This window comes from Petaurus breviceps, unplaced genomic scaffold (genome assembly GCF_028583685.1).
Source record: "Petaurus breviceps papuanus isolate PSGF00001 unplaced genomic scaffold, PetGlider_PUasm1.0 126, whole genome shotgun sequence".
Lineage (NCBI taxonomy): Eukaryota > Metazoa > Chordata > Mammalia > Diprotodontia > Petauridae > Petaurus > Petaurus breviceps.
In genome coordinates, this window is record NW_027185655.1 from 41172919 (window position 1) to 41199694 (window position 26776).

A 26776-nucleotide genomic window follows, 5' to 3' on the forward strand; every position below is an offset into this window, starting at 1 on the left:
ATTATACATATTATCCTTTTACAGTTGAGGAAACTGAGGGAAACAGTGTTTGAGAAATTTACCAAAGGTCACATTGCTAGTAAGTAGACACACTGACAAACAAGGCCAGATTTAAGAAAAGATCTTATTAACTCCTGACCTGCCTTTCTATCATTTGAGCCACCTAGTTGCCTCAAAATAGAGAGATTTATGGAAATTATTGATGACATTGTTTTGGTTCTCATTGTCTTGAAGTGGTGCATTGAGATTCAAAGGCAGATATGAAGAGGATGAAGTTTAGTTGAGCTTCCTCTAAATTGTATCATTTAAATACCTGAGGACAATGAACTGGGGAATACTATATGGGCATTCAAAAACATCATTTTGAGGAGGGTCCATAGATTTTTTTTTTGCTTTTTGGAGGGCAATTGGAGTTAAGTGACTTGCACAAGGTCACATGGCTAGTTTTTGTGTTAAGTGTCTGAGGCCAGATTTTAACTCAAGTCCTCCTGCCTCCAGGGCCAGTGTTCTATTCACTGTGCCACCTAGCCGCACCTGGGTCCACAGATTTTTATCAGATTTCTAAAGGGAACAGTGACAAAAAAAAATATGAAGACTCTCTGGACTAAAGTAATTTCAGTTATGAATCTATGTTCTGATCAGTTGTTTAATTCTATTTCCAATGAAAATAGGTTCCATTTTCAAACCCAGCATTTCTTAATTGTCTATGACTGCAATTACTGCATAAGATTGTGTATGGTATATTTTACTGATTTCTAAAATAGGTTTGGTGGATTTTATACACATTATACTTCTAATTAGAAAAAAAACACATTTAATTTTGCAACTGCAGCCACAGATTTATGTTCTAAATCACCAATTAGAATTTGGTTTTATTTTTAGTTTAAGACTGAATATTTTAGAGAAGAAATGTATTTTCCATAATGAAGAGGAAGATTTTGGCTTATTTAAACATAAATCACTTATAAACAGAAACTTTAGAATTTTCTTCATGGAGGTTAAGTAGGACAACTGATACTATAAAAATATTAAGCCTATCAGTGTTTAGCACAAAGATGCAGCATCTGGTGTAGCCTGAACTGATTGGTGTTTCAATGGAATCAATTTCAAGCTTCAAGTATAGAAGGGTGATCCCTGAACATATCCATACTTTACTTTGTGGCTATGTAAGAATCCATTAAACTCAAGAGTTGTTTTCCATCGTATCTCATCATTCATATAACTTTATTCCTTAAATATCCCAAACAATCTGCATTATTGGCCATCACCGACTAGCCAAAGGGTCCCTCTCCCCTTGCCCCCACCCCCAAATTGCATGGATAGGTTGTGAATAATCCAGTCCAGCTGCTCTGCAAATTCAGAATGTTCATTTAGGAGGAAGGAATCAGTGACTAGGGGATAACAAACAACTGCTGGGAAATTAAACAGAATACTGGCAGCTGCTGGTTTTTCAGCTGCTTCCCTTAAAAGACCTCTGAGAAAAGAATTCGTTTGCTTTAAACAACATGTTTTACATGTCAATACAACACACCTGCCCAGATCTGGGGAAGAGGAATTCTCATGGTAACATCTCCCTTCTTATCCCCTTCAACTAAATCTGTTAATTAAAGGCATGGTGATGAAGAGGAACCATATCCTTGTGACTGCTGATGCAAGTCACTTATTTTCACCATGGAAAGAGAGTCCTGTACTGCCCAAAGAAGAGTCCCTAGACGGTTATTTCTTTCTGGTTTCAAATGAGATCAGCATTGTAAAATGAAGATCCAGTGAATTCTACAAGGTAGTGACCAAGTCTTGGATAGGATACTGGGCTCAAACTCAGGAAGACAGTAGTTCAAGCACCATTTCTGGTACATACTGGACAGATGACCCTCTCTCAGTGCTCTGGGCAGAGATGCCAAACACTGACTTGTGGTTAATCCATAGCACCCCAGTGTGATCCCAAACCAGATTAAAATGTAATTGGGAAATATTTATCAAAATAAACAAAAATAAAATAAAACAGATAACATTACATTAAAAATTATGTCAATAGGGGGCAGCTAGGAAGTGCAGTGAATGGAGCACCAGCCCTGGAGTCAGGAGGACCTGGGTTCAAATCCAACCTCAGACACATAACACCTACTAGCTGTGTGACCTTGGGCAAGTCACTTGACCCCAATTGCCCTGTCTTCCCCCTTCAAAAAAAAATTAAGTCAATATTCAGCTAGTGTGATCCTTAACTACAATTTAGCAGTCCCCATTTTTTATTTGAGAGTGACACCACTGCTCCAGGAAACTGGAAAAGACTTTAAACTGCAGATTAGGGGTCCCTGTTTCTAAATGAGTTTGTCTCCACTGCTTTAGGAAACTCTCTGAGATTCTAAATTGCAGAGAGGGGGCCAAAATACATTGGCAAAGAGAGTATCTTCACCTGTGAGTTCCCTACACCAATATATCACAGATCCAGGTGGGGTCCTGATCCTGCGACATAGGCTAGATGCTGTGGCTATGGGAGAGGAAAGTCAGAGAGACATGAAGTCTCAGGTGGGACAAGATGCTCTACTTTTGGCAAGTGATTGCACTTTCCTAACCTGTGCATGGGTTGGGGGGAGGAAGGAGCATCATTTTTTTTTCTAAGTATTTTCTTGCAGTAAATTAACTGTGGAGAGGTTGATTTTTTTTTTTTTTTTTAGTGTTTCATTTTTATGTCACAGTTGGGTGTGTACTCTATTCTCATTCTAGGAAATGGAACAAAGTTCCAGTTTAACCACTATGTTGGCAAAATAGAAATCAATTTGGTTTGTATTTATTGTAAACAGTTCCCTCCTTTCTACTGACATCTATGCCTGTAACACAAAGCAATAGCATTCTGGTTTAAGGATTTAAGCCAAAGCAGCAAGTAATAGACACAATGATCATCACGGGTTCAGCACAGAATTAGTTAGAAGTATCAAGGGAGTTAAGTGGTATAGTGAATAAAGTGCTAGGGCTTGGAATCAGTAAAACTCATTTTCCTGAGCTCAAATCTGACCTCAGACACTTACTAGCTGTGTGACCTTGGGCAAGTCACATAAGCCTGTTTGCCCCAGTTTCCTCCTCTGTAAAGTGAGCTGGAGAAGGAAATGGCAAACCACCCCAGTATCTTTGCCAAGGAAACCCCAAATGGTGTCACAAAGAATCAGACAGGACTGAAAAGACAGAATAGACACAATTGGAAGCAGTGACAATGGTTGGCGTGCCCCAAGGTGGTGGGGTAGACTGTTATTTTCCCAGAGAGCTTTGCTGTTGTCATCACTTGTCCTGTCTGCCTGATGCTCTGGATACATCTTCAGTATTCAGGGGTTGGCATTTACTCTTGGAATTGTAGATCTCTCAAAGGAGATTCTTAGGTTCCTAACATCTCTGGGGGTTGGGAGAAATTAGTTTTCATGGTATTTGATCCAGAGACTAAACTCCCATGGCTTTGTTTTGTTTTTAAATTTTTATTTTCAATCTCGAATTATCTCCCTCCTTCCCACCCTTCTGCCACCCATTGCGAAGACAAGAAACACAATACTCATTATACATATGAAGTCATGCAAAGCATATTTCCATATTAGCCAAAATTCCATAGCTCTGAAAGGCAGTATAAATGTACATGCATTGTTCTCAATTGTTTTCCACCTCTGACCACCTTTATTTATCTTCGTCAGGAAGATCATTTCAAAGCATAGGCTTAAGAAACAAGAAAAGGGAAATGCAAGGGGTGGCTAGGTGGTGCAGTGATTAAAGTGCCAGCCTGGAGTCAGAAGGACCTGCGTTTGGTTCGGGCCTCGCACACTGAACACCCACCCACACAAAAAAAACTAGCCATGTAACCTTGGGCAAGTTACTTAACCCCAATTGCCCTCCAAAAGGCAAAAAAAAAGCGGGGGGGGAAGTGCCAAAGCAAATAATTTGAATTGTTTATACTGATTTATAACCAGGGCGCACTGGTATATGTTTAACAACTGGCTCTCTGGGAGGGGGGAGTACACATAGCACACTTTTAAGTTTAATCTGCATTATTAACATTTTATACACCACTTTCTTAAGTCTAGACAATCAACAAAACAATAAATTGGAGCAGCCAGGTAGCACAGTGAGTAAGAGCACCGGCCGCAGTGTCGGGATGACCTGGGGATCGAATCCTGGCTCAGATACTTAGCACCCACTCAGAAACAACTGGCCGTGTAACCTTGAGCAAGTTACTTAACCCCAATTGCTTAAAAAATTAAGTAAATCAAATCCTGATTTGTAGTATTTGCTTTTTTTTTTGTTTGCCTTTTGGAGGGCAATTGGGGTTAAGTAACTTGCCCAAGGTTATACGGCTAGTTTTTTTGTGTGGATATTAAGTGTCTGAGGCTGGAACCTAACTCTGGTCCTCCTGACTCCAGGATCAGCGCTTTACTCACTGCACCACCTAGCCGCCCGTTGTATTTGCTTATTTTCAAGGTGTAAATGCTCACACTGAAAATTTAACAATTGGCTCTAGCAGGAGTCAATTGAAACCAGCTCCATCACATGCTGCAGATTTCCACCAGGGAGAGCACAATATTGGCTTTAGAAAGGCAGCATTGTATAGTGAAGCCAGGAAGACCTGTTTTCAAGTCTTACTTCTGACACACTGCCCGTGTAAACCTAGGCAAATCACTTAACCTCTTGGTGCTTAGTAAAACACACTGAGTTGATAAAAATGGTGCTGACATTTATTGGTAGAAGGTGCGGCTATATCAATGAACTAGAATGTCAAATCTCTCACCTAATTATTATTTCTATTTCCAAATCTGAAGTGAATGGCTGTTTCAACCAGGAAGTGAAAAACAATAATTTCTAGAGAATAATGAGGCATGTTGGAGTTGTTTGGACCATCATTAGACTTTCTAGATCTCAGTAGATGAGAATGAACAATTTGGCTCTTTTTTTTTTTTTTGCTTTTTTTTGGAGGGCGATTGGGGTTAAGTGACTTACCCAAGATCACATGGCTAGTTTTTGTGTTAAGTGTCTGAGGCTGGATTTGAACTCAGGTTCTCCTGACTCCAGGGCCAGTGCTCTATTCACTGCACCACCTAGCCGCCCCTCATTTGGCTCTTCTGATGACAGTAAAACCTGGGCTAGCTCCAGAATCAAATGCACTTCAAGCTGACACCATTTAGAATTGACAGTTCCTTTCTTTTGTCTCTGATCTGTAATCAGTAGTTCACATCTGGCCTGCCTTAACTATGTAGGAGATCAAGCTTGTGCTGCTTATGTGCCCCACCCTAGTTATAATATCTAGGAGAGCTTTTACAAGCTCTTATGGTTTTTCAAGTATGATTGGGACAAAGTTGTACCAAAGATTTTAGGGTCAAAATCTGAAAACATTGATATCTTCTCCCCAAATCAAATATGTAATTTCTTTATCATTTTTCTTATGCAAAGCTAATGTGTATGCAAAGAAAATAGTCTATTCTAATATATATATATATATACACATATGTAGATATCTATATGTCTGTCAATATCCGTTCAATATACTAATTTTATTTGTATGTTAAGCCTTTATCTTTGGTGACTTAAACTTTAGAGATTCTGACAATTTACAGAATATTAGTCAGCAAGTGTTTATTAAGTGCCTTCTATGTACTAGGCATTGTGCTAAGCTCTGGGCATATAAATAAAATCTCAAGGAGCTCATAGTTTTCTAAAGGAGAAACAGCATATATACAATGCAGGATATATACAGTGTAAGTTGGAGATAAACAAGAGGGATGGCAATAGAATTAAGGGGGTGCAGGTGAAGCTTCCTGTAGAAGGCTGGGTGGGACTTGAAGGAAGCCAGAAAGTGGAGTTGAGGAGGGAGAGGATTCCAGGCAGATGAATTGGCTTGTGCTAGAAATATAAAGAGGCCAGTGTTTCTAGAGACCAGAGTGAGGAGGGGGAGAGAGCATGGTAATTGAGATCTAAAAAAGTAGGAGAAACCCAGGTTATGAAAGGCTTTAAGCACCAAACAGAAGATTTTATATTTGATCCTAGAGGTAATAGGGAGCCAGTGAAGTTTGTTGAATAGGGGTGTGACATGGCAAGAGCTGCACTTTAGGAAGATCAAATGAAATCCCTCATATTTCCACTATACAACATACTATACCTTTTAAAAAATCCATGCATATTTTGGGTGTCTGCGTTGTTTATTAAGTAGACATTCCACTTCAGTTCATGGACATCTCTCAGAGCGATGACTTTTTGGTTTCTCTACATTTTAAAATTTTGAATATCAAGCTTATTCTTCTTGAAATAAATGAAGGAACTCTGTGGGTGTAAGGAGTTGTGGCTGGTTGCTAAGAATATCTGATCAGATTGCATTGCTATGGCAACAGGGTTGCCAGAACCTGAAAGTTTCCCAAAATTAGTTGGAATTCATAAGTGAAAGACACTGTTTAACTCAGTGACATTTTAAAGCAAACCTAACCACACCAAGGCAGACATCCCCGACTCTGGGAAAGACCTCATACTTTAATGTACCATACTCTGCTTTGACTGGTTTATTTATCTCCTAAACAGACTTTCTTTAGTGTTGCCTCAAACACTTACTAGCTGTGTGATCCTGGGCAAGTCATTTACCCTCTATTTGCCTCACTTTCCTCATCTGTAAATATGTAATAATAATTGCATCTCCCAAGGTTGTTGTGAGGATTAAATGAGATAATTGTAGCCTGGCACATAGTAAGTGCCATATGATTACTAATTATTATTGTTATTATTGCCATGGGGATTAGTAAGTGTTTTCTAGGGTCTTTGATACTAGGAGGGCTTCAAGTAACTGTATTTAGAACCTCTGAAAGGAAAAGTCTAATTTCATCCTTCTGTAATAAGATGTTATTCATTCAGTGGCATTATTTCTTGTGGTTGGTTCTTAAAGCTCTTGCTTTTCCAGTCTTACAATTTTCTGTTTGGTTCTTAAAGCTCTTACTTTTCTAGTCAATAGAAAATTGTAAATTTTCTCCCCTCTATGTATAATCCAGGGACCCAGGCCCGTGTTTTCCTTCTTGCTCAATACGCCCCCTCTCCTGACTCTGGTTTCATTGGCTGGCATCCATGTATGACATGCTCTCCATCGTCTTCTCCACCTCCTGCCTTCCCTGGCTTGCTTCAAGATCCACTTTCTGCAAGAGACCATTCTTGGCTCCTCCCCCACTGCTGTTATTGACTCTTCTCTAAGATCATCCCCCTTTATATTGTGCATATCTGGCAGGCACGTCGTTATCTTACCCATTAGGATGTGGGCATCTTGGGAGCAGAGAGCATGGCTTTGCTTTCCTTGGTATCCACAGAACTGAGCACAGTGCCTGGCATATAGACAGTGCTTAATTAATGCTTGCTTACTGTGTCTCTTTTAGAGATAATTCTGTATTTAATTGTTTAGTGATATTCAATATTATTTTTATGGAAATTAAAGGTGTTTTTTTTTTATCTGAAGTTTTATGAAGTCTTGTCTCCATAGGGTTAAAGAAAGTGTCTTGATAAGACAACTGGGGAAAGTAAAGTTCAAATTCAACATTCATTAGGTAAAATAGATGTCACCTCTACCCCTATGTACTCTGATCCAGTGACTCTGGCTTCTTTGCTGTTCCTTGAACAAGACAGTCAGTCTCTTGGCTCATTGCCTGCTCCCCATGTCTAGAATGCTCTCTCTCATCTCTGCCTCCTGGCTTCTCTGGCTTTCTTCAAGTCTCAGCTAAAATGTGACTTCTATGGAAGCTTTCTCCAATCCTTCTTTTTTTCCTGTTTTTGGAAGGGGGAAGGCAGGGCAATTGTGGGTAAGTGACTTGCCCAAGGTCACACAGCTAGTAAGTGTTAAGTGTCTGAGGTCAGATTTGAACTCAGGTCCTCCTGACTCCAGGGCCAGCACTCTATTCACTGTGCCACCTACCCACCCCTTTCCCCAATCCTTCATAATGCTAGTGTCTTCCTTCTGTTGATTATTTCCAATTTCTCCTGGACATAGCATTGTCGTCCTCATTAGCTTGTGAGCTCCTTGGAGGTAGGGACTGCCTTTTACCTCTCTTGTATCCTCTGTGCTTAGCACGATGCCTGCCACATGGTAAGCCCTTAAAAGAAGTGATTATTGACTGCCACGCTGCCTAAGAGATGTAGTTGGAGGCTTGCTATGTCAGCCCCCTTCCAAAGATTGCCTTTTACTTAGACTTAATAGTCTTTTATGGATGGAAGTCTGAAGTCACCCTGTATGTAGCACCTTAAAATGGCCCCATTGAATCATTCTGCCTTCAGCTTCTAAAGCTTTGAAATAAGTGAGAAATGGAGCACCCTATCACATAGACAGTTAGGTTGTGGCAAGGATACAGCACTGGGATTGGAGTCATAGAAGTTTGAAATGAAACCCAGATTCCTTGGAACTGGTTGACTCTTAAGTCACTTAACCTCTCCATGTTTCAGTTTCCTCATCTGTAAAATGAGGGAGTTATAAATGATGGCCTCTGAGCTCCCTTCTAGCCCTTAGAAAATGGAATTCAGCACTGGTAGTATGGGAGCCATATCATATAAAATCTTGTCTAAATCCAAGAATTGAGGAGAGGAATTAAATATTTTATAAGTTGAATCAAGAGAGCTGATTGTCTCCTGGAGAACATAAGCTCTTTTTAGTCAGGTTCTCTATGTGTGTGATTAACTTGGATGTGAGTTGAAGGTAGCAATCTAGTAGAAGGCAGATTAAAGATTTAAAGACGATCTATTGATCTTTTCCATTATTCCTGATTCTCCTGCACTTATTTAGACATACTTAAGTCATTAAAAAACTTGATTAGATAATAACCTCTTTTGGTTTTAGTTATTCTATTCTATAAAAAGGGACTGATGATAGCCACCTACTTTACAAAAAAAAAGTCTGAAGGATAAATGGGATAATAATGAAGGATTCTTTGGGATATTTAAGGAAAATGTACAACAAAAGTTAATACTAATGGTACTCTTATTCATATTCCTTCTTGATTATTTAAGAATGATTTGTTTGTTGGTTTCTCTGGAAACAATCCAAATTAATCAGCTTGATGAAGATCTTATAAGTAAGTACAAACCAAGGACAAATAGATCTAATTCATTTTCTGTATCAGTTTTGAAAGAAGTAAAAAACAAAAATCAAGTCAGAAATTAAACCAAACAGAAAATCTTTGAAGATTCTCCAGGGTTGCAAGTTTGCAAATTGACTAGTGTTTATGCTACCAACTAATGAAATTTCCCCAGTGTATTACATTGGGTCAAATTGAAGCCCAGTGACAGGCCTAACTGGCCACATTGAAATCACTAGAGGACCCTTATATGTAACTGCACATACAGATCATTTATGAGACACCCACTAAAAGAAATGTGTGTAGTAAGTGAACAACCCTATAAAATTTTAGTTTATCATTTTCTTGGAGTTATAGTGTATGAAACAAGGGACAATCCATCTATAAAGCCCAGGAAGGATACAGGATATAAGTATTTTATATAAGCTAGAGAGGCAGTATGCAGTAGTGGATAGAAAGCTACCCTTGGAGCCAGGAATATCTGGATTTGTGTTACTTTTGATGCATACAGACCCTAGGCACATTCCGACCCTCAGAATTTAAGATATCTCATCTTTCAAACTTGAAATGGCTGAGAAAGTGCTAGCCTACACTGGCAGAAGGAGGGTCTTTTATCAGTGAAGCTGCAGGTTTGACTCCGTCCCCTTATACTAATATAATAGAACTCCAAAGAGCCAATGTGAGGATGACCACCCCATCCAAACCATTTGACACAAGGATTTACAACATATATCAAAAGTAGAAAAAGCAGAAACCCCACTTTAGGAAAAAAGTGAACAACACCAGTTACTTCCATACATCTTTCCATGGATGGGGTGTGCATGCGTGCGTGTGTGTGTGTGTGTGTGTGTGTGTGTGTGTGTTTGTAAAACTAAAGGGGTAAATAAGTCTGGGAGATGTCTCCTGGAGAATATTAACATACTATAAGGAGATTAGAAGAAAGGGAAGAAACAAGCATTTATTAAGCCACTACTATGTGGCATGCATGGTACCAAACAATCACAGTTTTATATATATATATATATATATATATATATATACACATATATATAATATGTTATATATGTTATATAATAATCATATATAATATAATACCATTATATATTATATATAAATATATAAAATATTATATTAACATAATATAGAATGATATAAATAAATATATAATAATATAATTATAATAATTGTATAATATAATATATTAATATATATGTATAAGTCATTCCTTATAAAAGTCCTGGGAAGGAGGTGCTGTAATTATCCCCATTTTACAGCTGAGGAAACTGAGGCAGGCAGAAGTTAAATGATTTCCTCTAAGAGTCACAGCTAGTGTCCATGGTTAGATTTGATATTAGTTCTTCCTCTCCCCAAGCCCAGTGTTCTGTTCACTGTGTCATGTTGAAGCCGTGTTTCATTTCTCTGTACCCCGCTGTGGAACATGCATGCCTGATGGGACATCAAAGTGTGCATTGTGCTATTTCTGTGTCCGAGGGAGCATAGCCTCTCATAGGCAGACACAGCTTGAAGGTGGGAGTGACACAACACCCCATTTTCCTTGACAGCTTGATGATGCTGTGGGAAGAGTACTGGACCTAAACTTGGAACGTGAGTTCAAATCCTGACTCGAATAGTTACTAGCTCTGTGACCCTAGGCAAGTCACTTAACTTCTTTCTGTCTTGATTTCTTCATGTGTAAAATGAGGACCACAATAGTGCCTACCTCCCAGAGTTGTTGTAAGGATCAAATGAAAGATTCTAGATTCCTTTGTAAATCCTAAATTGTTAAATAAATGCTACCTATTACTGTTAGGAGAGTCCCTCACAGTGGTTGCCATCTCCTCACGCTATGAATGGGAGTCTAATTATTAGGTGCTCACCAGACTAAAGCCTCCTATGTGTTGTTTCCTTCATTAGAATATGAGCTTCTTTAGATATGGGACTATCTTACTTTTCTATTTATAGGTCTAGTGTTTAGAACAGTACTTTGTATACAGTAAGAGATTAATAAGTGCTTTTTCATTCATTCATTTATTGTCAGTCACCTATTGACATGCTGAACTATACACTGCTACTTAACACATTCATAGATACAAATAAAACTAATAAAAGTATTAATATACATTATTACTATAATGTTGTTGACCTCATTTATATTCAGTGAATAATGATCAAACTACTGTAAGACCACCTATTTTCACCAATTGTGTAAATGTATGGACTATTGAACTGAAAAGTACACTGAAATGTATACTATTTTGTTATATTGACTAGGGGATATGTTTTCAGTGAGCAAACATTAGACACTTTTTCGTTATTATTATATAAAATACTCTTTCTTTAATAAGAATTTAGAAATCTTTGAAAATCTTCCACCTTCCATCTTTTGAATGCTCACTTAGGATTTTGGCTATTGGTTGACCAATCATACATTTTATTTTCATATTGTTATTATTATTATTTTTGCTAATCTCTCACTATTTTTTATTGAAGAAATTAGAGAATTCAGCATAAAATTAAGAATTATATTGCTTTATTTCTTGATGCAGAATCTAGCACATTTGTAGAGTCCAGTGAATGTTGAATAACCAAGAAAATGGTCAACATCCATTAAATCAACATAGAATAAGCAAAATAAAGTCAATCTGTTTTGGGGCAGCTAGGTGGCACAGTGAATAGAGTGCCGGCCCTGGAATCAGGAGGACCTGAGTTCAAATGGGGCCTCAGACACTTAACACTTAGCTGTGTGACCTTGGGCAAGTCACTTAACCCCAATTGCCCTGCCTTCCCCCCTCCAAAAAGTAAAAAAAAAGTCAATCCATTTTCAGCAATAAATTATATCTAGGTACTATCCTTAGAACTATTCCTCAGTGTTGGTGTGTGTATGTGTCTGTAGGTGTGTGTCTGTAGGTGTATGTTTAAGGTTCTCCAGATTCTTTATCCACTAACACTGAGATAAACAGCCAGTGTTCTAAGAGGTGGCACCAGAGAGAATTTTGAGTGGAAACACCCAAAGTAAGCAGTTTATTTTGGCAATTCTCCAGCAGTCCATCTGTTCTGTTTTCCTTATTTGTGGTTCATCTGCACTCTTGCAAGCCCTCTCACAATCCAGGTGTGTTCCATTTTGCTTGTAATTGTCCATCAACTATTTTTTGCTAAGGTATGAACTGATAATTAAGGTGTTACCTACAACCTCACTCAAGTATTAGGTATAATCATTTTCAGGGGTATTTTCATATTTAAAGCAATGTCTTGAATATGGCACACATTTTAAGAGTCACAGAAAAGAGTCATAATGCTGGGAAAAAGCCAATCATGTTGATATTTTCTTTTGAGGGTCACTTACTTACCTTGCCTACTTGCAAGAATGGCCTTGGCTACATTAGTCTCTGCAGGGGGTGAGGGAGTCCCTTTTGGTTCCTTTCTCCTTTTTGGATCTTTTTAATGAGGCATAGGTGGGAGGGGGGGCCAAGCAATCAGGATGTCACCAGCTGTTTCACATTTCAGTGCACTGACTTCCCAGGAGGGGACTGGGTGATACATCTACTTTACCTCCAATTCCTTCCTGCTTTTGAGGATGAGATGCCCTTGCCCTATTTTATTTTCTAATAAATAAAACAAAACTTGGCTTTAACCTCTGGAAGGAGTGAATGTGAATAACTGACCTAAACAGATATTCTTAAATAATCAGGAAAAAGACCAATAATCACTAATAATGATTAATCCTAGTACCATTACTTGCCCTTGTCTTTGCAATGCATTGTATCAAATATTTTGTATTGTATGGAGATGAAGAGTTTTTTCTTATTGTTCTAAATTCATTATTATTTATCATGTCATTTTTGCTTATATAAATATTAAAATATTCCCAACTCTATCAAGTAATGACTAAAATGCAGGTAGAATTTGTCTCCTTCTTTCTTTAACTCTGGAAGCACCAGCTGGTGGGAGGAATTATACCTTGCCTTTATTAGCAGAGAATAATTTTGGATTCTTCAAACATTGAAGCACAGATTGCAAAAAATATATGTAGCTCAGCACATTTTTTTTTGAAGGAAAAAAAAATCCTCATAAACGGATAAGGTCCCCACAGAACCTGCTATAAAAAGAAGTAGTTGCTGAAACATTGCAGAAATCTGAACATTGCAGATCCTCATTTGTTAACAGACACAACTACCATGTGGGGCCTGCTGTAGAAGTACTATCGATTTTTTTTTTGAAAACTCATATAGTTTGACCTCCCTTTATATTATGGATGCAGATCCCTTATTAGCGTGTCTGTCTGTCAGCAATGCACTAAGAAGGATTTAATTGGTTCCAGTGAATTTGGAGATGAATCCAGAAATCTTGGCTAATGAAATCCTTCATTTTATTTGCAAAATAGTGATTCTAGTGAAAGATTCTGGTAAGGAGATTCTCTAGGTCTCCAAGTCTATCTGTTATAGTTAGGATCCAAGTCCTTTTAATAAGTATAATTTAATACCAGTGTGAATACTACAATTCCAAAGCCCATGAATGCTGTTTCTTTTGCCTCATTTTAATTTCAGGGTCAGTTGCCCCATGGGGATGATCCCTTTGATGCTAAAAGCATTTTTCTTTCAGATCATTGAAAATGGTGGCTATAAAAGCAGAGAGACATTGAAGCATTTTGATGTGCCTTTAATAGAAAACAGGAAAAGCTCAAAATAATAGATGTGCAGGTTTGGGAAATTTGTCATGATTCTGGTCTATTTCCCTTGAAAATAACAAGATGAAATATTGGTGCCATTAAACTTTTAACACAATCCTCCATTGTCAGTCTTGGTGTCTGAACCTTCAAAGTGACAAGACCTCTGCTCTGAGCTGGATGGGTTGTAAAAATTGGTGGCAGAGAAAATGGACACCTTGACAAGAATTCTTTCTAGGAAGTTTTTGATGGTGACAGGGGCAGTTAGCATGTCATCTCATGTTAAAATGTGAGCTCTTTGAGAGTGGTGTCTGTCTTTTCCCTCTTGAAACAGTGTCTGGTACAAAGAAGGGTTTTACATATGTTTATTAAATGACTGATTGACTGACTTGAGGATTGTCTTGAAGTTAGGACCTGGGCTTTCGTGGTATTAATCATTGACCTGTATTCAAAGCATGTAAACTTTTCATTTTTGTAGAAAAATCTCTAAGGGACTTTTTTGTTGAATTTTACAGGGTTTGAGGAACTGCTCATGTTTTCTAAGAAAGCACTCAAGGAGAAAGGAGTTAAGGGGTGCTTTAAGATCTTAGGAACTATCCTTTACGAACCTAGACAGTGCAGGAGTCAGCAGACCAGGACACATTGATTTCTTTCAGATTTCAAGTAAGACCAATTAAATACATTGCAGTGTTATGCAGTTAACTAAGGAGAGGCATTGAATTCTGCAATTTAATGCCAAGCATGTGATCTCATTTGGTGTAGTAGGTAGCTGGGCTCAAAGCTGGGAAAGCCTGAGTTGCATTCTTTTCTTCTTTTTTTTTTTTTTTTGTCTTTTTGGAGGGGGGAAGGCAGGACAATCGGGGTTAATTGACTTGCCTGTGGTCACACAACTACTAAGTGTGTCAAGTGTTCTGAGGTCGGATTTGAACTCAGGTCCTCCTGATTCCTGTGCCAGCTCTATTCACTGCGCCACCTATCTGCCTCTCAGAGTTGCATTCTTACTTCTGACAAATATGTGCTGGCTGTGTGACCCTGGGCAAGACATTGAATCTCATAGTGCTCAAGGCAATGCTCTTTGTGGTCTTATAATTCTGGAGACATGTGTGCCATGGCCAAACATGTTACATGTGTGAGCCTCTCATATGTGGTGCCTGTTTGTACCCACCATCTTCCGTGATGGTGTATATAACTGCAAAGACTATTATGGTCTGGGTTGATAGGGGAATGTTCCAATTTTTGCTCTTCTTAAGATACTATTTCACTAAATAGTTTTGACTGAAGCTAATTTTGTCCTCTGGGTGATTAGAGAAAGAAGTAAAAACATCTATGGTTTGGAGTAGATATATACTCACAGACTGTATTGAACCAAATGTGAGAGAGTGTGCCCCCCCCCACACACACACGGACACACACACCATATATACATATTCAGTAAATATTGAATGGATGGGCAGATATATATATATATACACACACACATATATAATATATACAAACACATATAAAATACAAATGTGTAATATTCTCTCTCTTTGTATATATATACACACATAAATACATAGATGTATATGTACACTTAATATTTATTGAATATATATTATATACACATTCAGTCTTTAAACTTGCATTATCTTTCAGGAAAGAGGTTCAATATACATTTTTTTTTCTCTCTCTCATTCTCTCTCTTTTTCCTACTCTCTCCCTCTCTCCACCTGCCCTGCCCCCCAAACTCCCCATCTACAACTTCTCTACTGAGGGTGAGACATTAAAAACTCCTTGAAATGTCATTGTGAATGTTTGTGTATATATAGTCCTTTCCCCAAAGTTTGTGACATAATATTAATTATAATAACTAATTATTGTTACTAATATTATTTACTTTAATCTAATTGAGAAAGCTGTCTATGTTTTTGCATGATTTAAGACTTCTCAACCTTTCTAGAAACTGTCATTATGTACATCATACATAATGTATACTGCAGAAAACTCCATAGAGATTTTGTGTCACAATACTTGTAAACAAAATCTTCAGTTAAAGAATCCAGAGTACTCCCAATTCAGGACTGAGTCCTAAGAATAGTCTTACTACTCATTACATTCAGTTAATATGTAGTCCATAGGCCTTGATTTATGACCAACAAATGTTAAGAAAAAGAAAAGAAGATTACAGTATTTCAGAGAAAAATTTGTATTTGTTGAAAAATTGAACAAGAAGACTGCTTTTGTTCATGTTTACCGAGAATGTGAACTTGTGAGAAAGCAAACCTGTCAAAGACAGTTACCGCTTATTTCGGAGTCCAGACTAGCAGCCATCCTGAAGATTCCTTTTATTTGGCGCTCATCATCAATACCCCCTGGGGGTAAACAGTATTAGTGCGCAGCTATTTCCTTCTTTTAGACAGACTCGGTCTTTAAATTTTCATTATCCTTCAGAGCTCCATTTTTCAATTGTCAAAAAGTACTGGTTACTAATTTTAAATCCAAAGTAAGTTTCATTTTTAATGATGATTGGACAGATAAATGACGATAACAAGTCTCAGTATACCTGTGTGCTATCAGATTCCAGAAGGAAAATAGGAAGAAATTTCTTATAATCCCCCCAGAAAGGTAAAAACAAGTTGTCAAGACTAGATGTTATTTACTTTATAGATGGTATAAGAGTTTGATGTCATTTTAGTCATCTTCTCTGGAGTCAGTTGGTTATCATCTGACCTGAAATTTTTTTTGTTAAGCAATTGGGGTTAAGTAATTTGCTCAAGGTTACACGGCCAGGTATTTCTGGGTGGGTGCTAAGTATCTGAGCCCGGATTCGATCCCAGGTCATCCCGACACTGGGGCTGGTGCTCTTACTCACTGCACCTGGCCGCCCCCATGACCTGAACTTTTAGAGTTTAAATATTTAAAATTGCTTTTTGTTACACAATATTTCTCTTTGTCTCTGTGTCTTTGTCTCTTTTTATATCTATCCATCTATTTGCCTATCTATCATCCACTCTCTCCCTCTCCCTCCCTCCCTCTCTCCCTCTCTCCCTCTCTCCCTCTCTCTCTCTCTCTCTCTCTCTCTCTCTCTCTCTCTCTCTCTCTCTCTCTCTCTCTCTCTCTGTGTCTATCTATTTTACCATCCCCTGCTCCATCCTCTCTCCAGCACACTATATCTTTCGACAAAGACTTAGGATAAACAGTTCCACAAAACCAATCAAAGTATTGGCCATATGTGACAGTACATGCAATATTTTGCATGCACAGTTTCCTACCTTTGAGACTAAGTTCCGTCTTTATAATTACACAACACTCAGAGTTGTTTTATTGTTCTTCCCACTTACCATGTTACCATATATTGTTTTCCTAGTTCTGTTTACTTCACTCTACATAAGTTCATATATGTCTTTTCATGTTACTCTGAATTCTTTGTGGTTGTCTCTGAATTACTTGTATTTACCATTTCTTATGTCATTGTATCATTTTGTTACTTTCATTCATTGCAATTTGCTTAAACATTTCCCAATTGTTGTCTGTCTACTTTGTTTCCAAATCTTTGTTCTCATAAAAGTGGTGCTATAAATATTTACTTGGAATACATGTCTATTAGTTGGACCTATGGGTCAAAGGGTATGGTCGATTCAATTTTTAAAAGCATAATTAGAAATGCTTTCCAAAATAGTTGCACCAGTTTGTAGCTCTACTGTTACCATCATTATCATCATCAGTACCATCATCTTTATCACCATCATCATCACTGCTTGTGTGTGTGTATATGTACACACATATATATATATACATACATATATATGTATGAAGAGAGAGAGAGAATTGCTTTAAAGTTTGCAAAGTGCTTTTCAAAAATAATTTCATTATATTCTTATAACAACCCTATGAGTTAAATGCTATTATTATACTCAATTTAAAGATGTGGAAACTGAGGCAGGCAGAGGTTGTGATTTTTCCTATGATCACACAGCAGGTTTTCATGACTCCTAAGTCCACTGCTCTATCCAATGTACTATCAAGCTACCAAGCTGCCCTAGGATATTAGTGTGTCTGCCTTGTAGAATTTTCAACTCTTTCCCCATTGTGATGTATGGTTCATGGTTTCAAAACTTACACAGATTCAAGTTTGATTTGAGGTGCCTCACTCCAAATATACCAGTCTCTCTCTTTGGCTTATTATGCCCTCACTTGGATTTCTTTATGAAAATCTTTAAAATACAGTTTAGGTATGGTATTGTGTCTAGATCTTTCCAAACATAAGTAACAGAATCCTCTCCTATGTGAGTACTCTGTGTATTCGTTTGACTATTAGTATGGAATATCTTTTTATTTCTCTTACCACAAAAACACATGTAAAACTAAAAGCTTTCATGAGAAAACATAAATAAATATAGAAACAAGCAAAAAATCAAATAGCCTGTGAGACTCACCCTCCATTTCTATCCCCACAAAAGATGTATTTTTAAGGACTTTTTAGCTTTCCATTCACATAACACCTGCACCATCTGAGCAACTCACAGAAATACCAAGGAATGTTGGCAAGGACCCCAATTGCTTGATCCTTGTAGGATGGCTTTAGTCTTTCAGGTAATGGCTGATCCTCTATAGATGGACCTCTTCTCTACTGAGAAATACATTGTAAAGGAAATCCCCTCTGAGAGGTCAGTCCTCAACTATAAAATTTAGGAATTCTCAATTTTAGGATTATCTACAAGGTAATCTGGCAAAAAAAAAAAACAGTCCCAGGGTTGCTGGTCTCTGACCTTTTCACAGAAAAAAAATATTTAGGAGACAAAAGTAAGAATTCAGGAATTGGGCATTTTTCTATTTGGGTAGAGGTGGGAGAGGAGATTTCCCTTTCTCTCTTCACCCTTCTCTCTTTGCTCACTCTAATCTGGAAGTCCAGAGGAGAGAAAGTACAGAAGAGGAAAATGATCAAGGCTCCCTTCTGTTAATCAAAGAGGGAGGTGTGGGAAGGATCGGTGAATCCTCTGACAAGTATACACCCTCCTAAACCTCATTAAACCAATTATTAGACAGTAGCCCCAATCGCTGAGGACCAGTCTGAGAGGAGTTACCCATGTCTTCTCGGTAAGGGGTGCCAAGGCCCAAAGCTGAAGGTGCTTTTCCAAAATAGGTCCATTCATGCCTTCTTGAATTGCAGAACTCAACAGATTGATCAGAGATTCTCTTTTTCATACCCCCGATACAAAATCTTTTGTTATCTGAAAACTCTTCAGTTTTCAGGGTTTGAGGTGAAACCTGAGTTGCTTTGATTTGCATTTCTCTTATTACATTTTGGAATAGTCTTTCTATATAGTTTTTAATAATTTTCAATTCTCCTCAGAAACGTTTGTTCATCTCTGGACCCTAGTCCATTGAGGGAATAGGTCTTATGCTTATTTGTTCCTGTTAATTGCTAATATATGTTGGATATAGGCTCCTTATCAGTGATATTTGATAGAAAGATGTTTTTTTTTAAACCAAGAAGCAGTTATTTTTTTTAATTTCAGCTACATTGATTTTTATTTGTGCAAAAAGTTTTCATTAGATGTAATAAAAATTTTACATATTTTTTTTTATCTTTTGTGATCACTTCTATTTCTTGTTTGGCCAAGGATTCTTCCCCAGCCATAGTTGCTAAAAGTACATGATCTGTTTTTCTCCTTTTTAAAAAAAATATTGCAACAAATTCTCTTCAGGTCATATGGCAATTTTGAGTTTATTGTGTTATGTGGCATAATACATTGGTGGAAATTCTGCCAAATCACTATTTTCCCCAGAAGTTCATGTCAAATAGGAAGGGGGCTCTTCCCACAAGAAGTTGGTTCTTAGATTTATTGATTATTGGTTTGTTCAGTCTAGTTGTTTCTACTTCTTGATTGCTAATCTGTTCCGCTGCCTACTTTTTAATTAATTAATTAATTAAATTTTTAAAAAGCAATTGGGGTTAAGTAACTTGCTCAAGGTTACACGGCCAGTTATTTCTGGGTGTGGTGCTAAGTATCAATGCCTGGATTCGATCCCAGGTCATCCCAACACTGGGCCCGGTGTTCTTACTCGCTGTGCTACCTGGCCACCCCTACTTTTTAATTTAAACCAGTATTTAATCATTTTAATGATTACCACTTTACAATATAATTAGAGATCTAGCACTGCTAGTCCCAGTCAGTCCTAATGTTTTCATTACTTCCTTTGAATTTTAGAACTTTTCTTTCAAATGCATTTTGCTCTTACTTTGCTGAGCTCTATAAATTACTCCCTTTGTAATTTGACTGATATAACACTAAATCTGTAAAGAACTTTAGGTAATGTTGTCATTTATATTATTTTGGCTTATATTTTTTAATGTTCTTGGGAACTATTTCACATTTTCTTTTCCCCAAATTTTTCTGTTACTTCAATAAAATATAAGTTCCTTGAGGTCAGGAACTTTTTTGTCTTTGTAAAGACAAAATGATAAATGCTCACTAAATGCCCATTGTTGTTGAATTTTTGCAACATTTAAAGTGGCATGGAAACATATTATTATTATTATTATTATTATTATTACCTTACTGAATAAAAGAGAATTCTTTTTGCACCTTTGGTTATGATTCAGTTTTATTAATGGTGACTTTTTACTTGACTTTGAAATGGAAAAAAAAAGAATGTATTATCTCAGTTGTAAAACAGAAGGCACAATTGGTATGTTGCTTTGTCAGATTAATTTTAAAATATTTTTCTGTTTTTTTCTTTTGGGCAAACAAACATTTATTATATTGATTATAGTATTAATAAAGAAGAAATGTATAGACATTGTTTCTGGGAATGCAATTCATGGATTTTTACCCAAGATATAGCAGCTCTTTCCTTGAATTTTTGGCATGTGACTAGCAATAATGTAAACATTTTAAAGCATAGAGAAGAAAGGTAATTCCCTTAGATCCAAGTAAAGTGAAACATTTTATTTTATTTTATTTTTTAATGAACAAAAATCCATTTTAGGTAAAGAAGAAAAAAAGAGAAAAAAAATTATTGTAACAAATAAATTTGGTCAAGCAAAACAAATTCCTACCTTGACTATGTCCAAAAAGTGTCTCGTTGTAGATCTAGAGTCCATCACCTCTTTAGTGGGGAAAGGGGTAGCATGCTTCATCACTGGTCCTTTAGAGTTATGGTTGGTCATTGTGTTAATTAGATCTCTTAAGTCTTTCAGAGTTGTTTGTCACTAAAATGTTGTTTTTATGATAGAAAGTATTCTCTTGGATCTGCTCATTTTTATCTTCATCTATACATACATTCCTTCCCAAGTTCTTAGCACAGTGCCTAGCATATAATAGGAACTTAATAATAAATGTTTATTGATTGATTGAAGATAAATTTTTTTATTTTTTTATTAATTCTTTAATTTATTAATTTGTTTGTTTCCTTTTAATTTACAGGATTCAATTCCACAATTCCTTGAATTTCACATTTTGTCCCCCTCCCTCCCCTCCCCCCCATGGCGTCTTATAATCAAGTATAGGATCTGTAGATACTTTCACATTATACAATGGTCAGGTTATAAGGATGGATTGTACCAGCTGGGATGAAAAATGGTATAGAGGGCATAAAATCAAATAAGAGAACAAAAAAGATCAGGTATTTTGCTTCCACCTGGATATAAATTTAGTTCTTTCTAGTTCTTTCTCTGGACGCACGTTTTTCTCTCCATCATGTGTCTTTTGGGATTGACTTATATCCCTGCATTGTTGAGAAGAGTCCAGTCTATCAAAGTTCGTCATCACACATATGTTGTGTCCGTAATTGTGTACAAATTCCTCCTGGTTCTACTCTTCTCACTCAGCATCAGTTCTTTTAAGCCTCTCCAGGTAAATATGAAGACCGCCTGCTCGCCTGCTCCCCGTTTCTTATAGCGCAATAATATTCCATAACATGCATATACCACAACTTGTTCAGCCATTCCACAATTGATGGACACCCCCTTAATTTCCAATTCTTTGCCACAACAAAAAGAGCTGCTATAAACATTTTTGTACATATGGGTCTTTCTCCCATTTCTATGATCTCTTTGGGATATAACCCTAGGAGTGGTATTGCTGGATCAAAGGGTATGAAAGTATTTATAGCCCTTTGGGCATAGTTCCAGATTGCTCTCCAGAAAGGCTGGATCAGTTCACAGCTCCACCAACAACGCATTAGTGTTCCAGTTTGCCCACATCCTCTCCAGCATTTGTCATTTTCCTGTTTTGTCATCTTAGCCAATCTGACTGGTGAGATGTGGTACCTCAGAGTTGTTTTGATGAAGATAAATTTTTAAACCAAGAGAATTCAGAATGTCTTACAATCTCACAGTATAACTTTCCTTTTTGTAGTCCTCTTCATCAGAGAGTCAGTGAATGGGAAGTTAGCCTTGAAGCCTAGAAGACTGTGTTTAAGTTCAGCTCCTGACTCATACTGGCTTTGGGACCCCCTGAGCAAGTCACTTAATGTCTTAGAGCTCTGAGTAACTCTTTAAGACAAAAGTTTCAGAGAAAGTACCAACCTGCATTTGTGGAGGGACTGTGCTCACCTAGGAGTTCCTTCTACCAATGAAGCCAAAAATCTGGTCCTGATTACTATCCTGTTCAGCAGACTAGAGTATCAGTCTGATTTCTCTCATAGTTTGTTTCAGGGTAAAGTAATTCTTCTCTGCCACAATAAATGCTCAGAATGAAGGGTATACACATGCTAAGTAATCATATTAAATAGAGGTAGCCCTGTAAAGCAAGGCAGGTAGGAGACAGTGTGGGAAGAAGAATGAAGTAAATATGGATAAGTTTGGAAATTAGATGTTTTTATTCTTAAATATTATGTGTGAGATTATGTGGTAATGCAGCTCATAGTATTATTCATGCCTATTGGGCCTTCAAAGAACTGAGGTGAGGAATATGACAATAAATAAGGGAACCATTGGACACTCTCTCTTGTTTTCTGGTTTTATTGTTCCATAGACTCACTTTCAATAATAATTTACCAAAGAGGAAAGTATGAATTCAGCTTCTAAGACAAATCTGGGTGGAAAGGGGAATCTCTCTGATAATTCTTGATGAGAAATTATCATTAAAATCAAATACTTCCTTAGAGTCACTTGGAAGTTACTGACATAAACTTGCCCATAATGAAGACCAACATATTCCATTAATCTGTTCCTGATTTCTATAGTCATACCCACTGTGATTTCAGCCATTCTACACTCATCTTTCTATATGAGCTCCAGATGATCTGTCTCTTTATAACTCAGAAATTTTTCAGAATCCATCAATCATTTGGTGTCCCATCTGGTTCAGTCCTTCTCATTTTAAGACAAACACCTGACAGCATCAGCTAATTGTGTTTAATAGCTTGGTGGTTCTTTAATGACCCAGCTGAGATGGGGATATTCCCAAATGGCTTTTGAAAATTAATTCCAAAAATTGAATCCAATCTATTCTTTCACCTTTCTTTGGCATTTGTCTTTCTTTTAGGGAGGGAAAGGCTTTCATTTAAGGATTTACATAAAGATTAAAGCCTAATAAAAGAAAAGAAATAAGCAATGAGAAACTCAGTAGAACCTTTTTTTTTTGCAAGTCCAAAGTTCCCACATTATATGATTGGGGAAAACCACAAGTTGCCTACATCATTTTATTTTGCTTTTTTTTTTTGTCACCTTGGCATAAGTTAATCCTAAGAATTGCAAGTCATTTTCAGTACTTATAGAATCATAGTTCCTTCAAATGAGAATGAATTTTATAGATCATATAGTCTAATTTTCTCTGAGCAAGAATATCTTTTATAACCTCCCCCCAAATTATGACCTAGTGTTCATTGGAAAGATTTAAAATCTTTGCAGTTATATAATCATTTGCTAGGTCCTTTCTTCTTCAGACGAACACCAGGATAAACAAATTTAACTTTCTTATAGGAGCAAATTTTGAATCCCTTAATTACTCTGGTTGTCTTCCCTTGTCACACTCTATTTCATCAGCATCTGTATGGGTGACATCACTGGGGTCCCAGAATCTATTATAATGTTTTAGTACTCCATGGCAGTTCTTGGAGTATATCATTATTAATTGAGATGAACATTGTCTTAGGTCACTTTTTAATAGTCATATTATAATATTTACTCTTAGTACTCTGAGATATAGAGGAGGGGGATTACAGTAGGAAAAGTGTTGGATTGAGAGCCAGAGGACCTGCTACTTAGGATGATATTTTAAGCATCAGAAGTTGGAAGGGACCTTAGAGACGGTGTAGTTCAATCTCTTCCTGCTTATTACCTATGTGATCTTAGGCAATTTCCTCACTTCAATTTTATCATCTAAAAGGTAAGGGTGTTGGACTTGATTAAAATCTCTTTCATCTTTAAATGTATGATCCAGTAATCTTGTGAATTTATAATGAACTAGACATTAACTAAAACCCCAAGCTAAGGCTCCTCCTTCATGTACTTGTATGGTCCACTTATTTTTTCATCCATCCATCCATCCATCTATCCATCTGTCTTTCCATCCGTCCGTCTGTCCATCCATCTGTCTACCCGTCCATCTGTCCATCCATCTGTCCATCCATCTGTCTGTCCGTCCGTCCATCCATCCATCCATCCATCCCTCTGTCTGTCTATCTATCTATCCATGTATTTGTCTAGTTATCTATTCATTCATTTCTCCACTTTTTTATTCATTTATCCCATCTATCTATGTATCTCTTTGTTTTCTACCTTACTTTTCTCTGGGTACTCTATGATCCATTAACACTGGCCTTGCTGTTCTTTGTATATGATACTGATTTTTCCATGACTGCCCCCTGTTCCTGCAATGCCCTTCCTGCTCACTTCTACTTCCTGGCTTCCCTGGTTTTTTTCAAGGTACAATCTTAGTCCTATTTCCCATAAAACAAGAAGTCTTTCCTGGTCTCCTTTCAATGTTAATACCTTCCCTCCGGGGTTACTTCTCATTTATATTGTACGTATATCATATATTCTTCATTAGAATTTAATCATCTTGAGGGCAGGGACTCTTTCCCTCCTTTGATCCTCAGTGCTTAACCCAGTGCCTCATAAATGGTAGATAGACACTTAATAAGCACTAGCTATTAATAATGATGACTCAAATTTTGTCTCTATTAAATTTCAAATTAATATTTATTCAAGTCATTCCATTGTTCTTGTCAGTCAAGATTCATTTATTAATTCAATAATTATTTATAAAGTGCCTACTGTGTGCAGAGCACTGTTGTAGGCAATGAGAAACAGAAAAATATTTAAGCCCAGATTTAGAAAATAAATTTTAGAAATATTCAGAGTTTCAGTCGGGATAATACATAGATGTTGATAATGATAATAACTAATATCTTACATGATAGGTGGATTAGAAAGTTACAAAATAATTTTCTAAGTTCTAACGGGAATTTTGTCACCCAGTATGTTAGTTTAGTTTTTCACCTACAAATATGATAGACATGCCTGTCAGAATAATTGATAAAAATATTAAATAGAATATACACTGCAAAAGTCTGCATGTGGTTATATTTTTGCCAGTGAAAGCAAAGTTAGCAAGCTAGATTGGAAGTCACTTGAATCTCTTGACCAGGTATTATTTTTCATTAAAAAAATCATCACAATATCTTGTTCTCCACTGGGCACGCCAGCTTGATAAATGCCTGAAGGAAAATTACAGAAATACCTGTCTGATAGAAAAGTAGGTTCTTGAAATAATTAATATTTTTTAATCAGTAACAATTGTTTTTGTTTTTCTGAACTTTATTCCATAGAATTGTATTGTATTTTAAAAATCTATTTTGTGTTTTTATTTCATGGTACTGGGGAATGATGTCCTGGAAGGAGATAACTATTAATTATTTATTGGTCTTTATAATGGTTTGATTCTATCTAGATGTGTGACCCTGGGCCAGTCATTTAATCTGTTTCGGCTTTCTCCTCTCTAAAAATGGGGATAATAAATAGCCTACCTACTAGGGTTGTTGTGAGAAAAAAGCGAAACAATATCTGTAAAGTGCTTTGTAAGCCTTATAGCACACTAAAAGTTCTAGTTAATATTACACAAAAAATTTATCATGTAAAATCTTAAATATTTTGTTACATAAAATATTAAATTATATCAATTAAAATATAATTATACTAAATGAATAAAAATACTAGATAAAATATTATTACACTAAATGCACAAAAATAAAAAAAGTTTTCATTTTATTTATTAGAGAATATTATCGAATCTAATATTTCATTTATTAGGGAATATTATCTAAAGGAGATGAAAAATTTCTTAGTTTTTGTAATTCTTTGAAAGGGATATGCTAAAATTCATTAGGGTAAGGCCTGCTCTAGGCTTTCAGATGTTTATTTGCTAGAATGGAATTAGGTACATTGCAAAATCCATATTCTGAGGAACTCATGATCTAAAGGGAGCAGACAAAACAGATATAAAATGAGTCATTTGTAAGAAATAATGAATAAGAATATTAATAATTGATAGAATATAAATAGAATATTAAAATATAAATAATGAAATAAGAATATTAACAATAAAAATAACTATAATCAAAATAATAGGACAAGGACCTCCTTTAGCTCTTGGCTACTCTTCAGCTTTCCTTATCTCTCCATTTTTGCCATGTGATCTCTGGCTTTTCCTTTTTTGGAGGTCAGGGAGAGTGACCATTTTGTACTTGTAGGTGCCACATGGTATTATGGAGTTGGGATTTTTGGTGCTTGAGGTACCTGATATAGTTCTTCCTTCAGAGAGTGGGTTTTTACAATCTTGTATGAAAGATAAGATCCTCATAGATCACTGGATCAGACATTTAGGGCTGGTAGGAACCACTAGAAGGGACCATCTTGTTCAACCCCCTTTTTCTATAGGAGAGGAAACTGAGGTCCAGAGAGGTTAAAGTCATACAAGCAGTAAGCATTAGAGTCAGAAGCTGAACCAGTCCTCTGACTTCAGAGTCTTTGCTTTCTCCTTCATCAGAATGTAATATGATAGGATCATAGGATCTAGAATTGAAGGAACTTATAGGAAGGGAGAAACTAGATCAGCCC